The sequence below is a fragment of the Aphelocoma coerulescens genome, chromosome 1A (assembly GCF_041296385.1).
Source record: "Aphelocoma coerulescens isolate FSJ_1873_10779 chromosome 1A, UR_Acoe_1.0, whole genome shotgun sequence".
NCBI classification, from domain to species: Eukaryota; Metazoa; Chordata; class Aves; order Passeriformes; family Corvidae; genus Aphelocoma; species Aphelocoma coerulescens.
The window spans coordinates 24,938,576-24,942,138 of record NC_091014.1 but is presented as its reverse complement, the minus strand read 5'-3'; the positions used below and the strand labels follow the sequence as shown (position 1 = coordinate 24,942,138).

Below are 3,563 nucleotides of genomic sequence, written 5' to 3'. Positions count from 1 at the left end.
TATGGTGCAGAAAACTGTAAATATTATAAGTTAAAGCTCCTATCCTTGATGGTTTCTGATATGCAATATTTCCAGCAAACAGAAATTTAGAAAATAGATCTCTTGTTTGGATTGCAGAAGAGCATATGCTTTGATAACTCTGCTTTCCATAAATCATGTATGTTCATGATAATGAATCTGTAATTTCAAGTCTTTACAAGAATGACAGTTGATGTTCATGCTAGGATTTATTCTCAGTAAAATATATAATACTGTATAATTTTGCATAAAAACTGTGTACCTGCAAAACACAAAAGCACACCAACCTGATTGATTTCTACATATTTTAGCCTAATAGATACACAGTAAATGTGTTTAAAATCACTGACTCTTTAGGGATGGAGAGATACAGACAATTTGGAGCATTGGTCAATGATTAATTGGATGCAATTTAACAAGTCCAAATGTCAGATTCTGCACCTGGGATGGAGCAATACCAGGCACAAATATAAACTGGGAGGGGAGGCTGGAGAGCAGCCCTGCAGAGAGGGATCTGGGGGTGCTGGCTGACAGCAGGATAAACGTGAGTCAGCTCTGTGTGCCCGGGCAGCCAAGAGGGCAAACCCCATCCTGGGGTGATCAAACACAGCATCACCAGCTGGGCAAAAGAGGTGATTATCCCACTCTATTTAGCATTGGAGCAGCCTCACTGGGAGTGCTGTGTGCAGTTCTGGGCTCTGCGGTTTAAGAAGGATGTGAAGGCGAGTGAATGTGTCCAGAGGAGGGCAACAAAGCTGGTAAAAGGGCTGAAAGGAATATCCTGTGAGGAGCAGTCAAGGACTTTGGGCTTGCCAAGTTTGGAGAAAAGGAGGCTGAGGGGTGACCTCATTGCTCTCTACAGTTTCCTGAGGAGGGGAAGGGGCTGCTTTTTTCTTCCTGAGATCCAGTGAGAGGACACATGGGAATGGCTCAAAGCTGTACCAGGAGAGGCTCAGACTGGATATTAGGAAGCATTTCTTTAACAAGAGGGTGGTCAAATACTGGAACAGGCTTCCTAGAGAGATGATCAATGCCTGTCAGTGTCTGAGAGGCATTTGGACAATGCCCTTAATAACATGCTTCAACTTTTGATCAGCCCCAAAGTGGTCAAACAGCTGGACTAGATGATTGTTATAGATCCCATACAACTGAAATATTCTATTCTATTCTAGATTTAATTACAAATTAGCATAGTGATATTAACAGAACATCACAAAATTCAGGAAAACAAATAATTTCCCATTTGGGGAATACTAATTAATCATTGCTGTATTCATTGTAATAAATATTCCAAACATGACTCTGATGTATAGCTTGAATGGATTTCTTAAATCTCTATGACAGCCATTTTTATGCTGCTTCTTATGTTTCATGAGGAAAACTTCTACAAGGATAATAATCATAATAATAACAACAACAACAACAGCAATTCACATGTAATACATATTTGACATAGTTGATATGTATTGAAGTTGTTGGTTTTATTTCACATGTCCTGAAGGTTTAAATCACTGCTTAGTTAGACTAAATGGAGTAGGTGGTATTTCTATTAAAACCATTATTATAGTAAGTTTGTAGTTGCTAGTTAAGTATATACTGCTTTAATGCAGCCTAATACATATATAGTCCTATTAAGCTTCAATGAGATGACCCAAAGCAATCTGGCTGGGGCAGCTCAGACCTGACAAAAGGCTAATTCACTGTTGAGAATAATAGACAGCAGACAGACTCAGGGAAAGAAATAGGGAAACGATGTAAGATCAGTAGCCTAAGGTTTTTGTAGGAAGCATAACAAGGGAGTAGCTTTACCACAAGACAGGATGTTTGTACTGAGATTTTACCAAGTGAAAAGCCACACAGAAGATATCTAAGGGTTGTTGGAGATTGGCATCACTGCCTGAAGGAAGTGGGGAGTTAGCCAGCTGGCTGATAATAGTTGATATGAGATGCTAAAGAAACTGGGTCTTTTTAGTCTACTTAAGGGAAAATTAGAGGAATGCTAGATGGATGGATGGATGAAAAATTGATATTTAAAGGTGAACTTAGTGAGAAAGATATAGAAAAACAGCGCCTTGAAGCTGAGAACATGCACACAAACTAGAGATGAGGTACACTTTTATTTGCGAGAAGAATTAACAACTTACATTTTATTGTAGACTCCACCAAAGACTGAAAAGCAGCTAAGAGTTTATCGTATGGATGAAAACTTGCTCTTTTCACCTGCACCTAGAAGCTGTAAGGTAGGTGGCTAATTCAGCTGAGACACAGAACAGTGTGTATGGCATGTAGCTACAGACTGAGTTGGATGCAATGTGGACTAATTTGAACTCGGAAGTTCCATTCTTAATTTTGGTATAAGGTCACATTAATGCCATTATAGAGTTTCAGGTTAAAAACTGGCTAGTATTTAATACCTTGAAAAAATAATAGAATGCATATCCAACTTCCCATGTACATCTGTTCTTAGGGAAATGCTGTAATGAAAAGGCAGATGTCATCAATGACCACCTAGAATAAGTGAAGTTCATTGAGTTGTGCTATTAAATTAATAAGCACACATTAACATGCATCCCTCTGGCCACTAAAATCTACTACTCTAGGTGAAAGAAAATGAAAATTAAGAGTGATCAAATAATGAGGAATGAATGAAATGTTATTATTTGAAGGGCTACACCTGCTATGCGTTATCGTATTTAAAATTATTTCCACCAGCAGAATGATCACTGTGCCTTGCCTGAGCTGGTTGTTTGTTTCAGTCTTGCCATATTTTGATTTGCGTTTTCATGGAAATAAGCAAATCTGTTATTGTCACAGTTTGACAGTGTGTGACAAAATGAAATGCCATAAATTATTTATCCCTTATTCATTATTCTTAGATCCATCATGTTTATGAACATTTCTCTCTATAAATTTTAATTCATTTATTCATTTAAATGTGTCCCTCAGGAAATTTTTTAGGAGTGAAAGAATGAAGATTATGTAAAGCTGAAGTAGCTCTCTCTGGAGAAGTTGAGCAAATGGTTGGAGGGTATTATAATGAAATTTAGCATTAAGTATAATGCTTCATAGAATCTATTGAGGTTTGTAAATATAATTCATACTTCTATTTTCTGTATCATTCTATTTTTGATGCAATAAATCAATCCTTATTTATCTTTCTTGGAAGAGTGATTGATATACGTCTTTAAAATAGTTTAAACAAGGTCTGTGTGTCTTATTTTAATGATACTAGATAGAGAATGCCATGTATGCTATTGCACAGAATAAATGATTATTCAAGAATCATGACACTGTGTTGTACTCTAGTTTCTGGAAAGCATTTTGGAGATAAGCATTATTTGAATAGATTTTCCTTTGCTCTTGTGGGTATTCTGGGATCTAAGCAGACTTAAGGAAAACTGATTTCAGCAACAGTTGCTGTGTGTGTTGGCTGAGAATTCTTTCATTTCCCTACCACTATAGTCCCACACTGTATATGTTGTTTTGCACAGCCTGGTTTTTGGTAGTGGGGAGGCCATGGAGGTGGCTTCTGTGAGAAACTGCTA

At 37.3% G+C, this 3,563-nt stretch overlaps 1 long non-coding RNA gene across 1 annotated transcript; it reads left to right on the top strand.

The window, feature by feature from the left end:
• The first annotated feature begins 553 nt into the window (after positions 1-553).
• LOC138104605 (uncharacterized) lies at positions 554-3,102 on the top strand. The gene is made up of 3 exons (XR_011148155.1): positions 554-740; positions 2,175-2,258; positions 2,965-3,102. It is a non-coding gene; the product is annotated as an uncharacterized lncRNA (long non-coding RNA).
• The last annotated feature ends 461 nt before the right edge of the window (positions 3,103-3,563 follow it).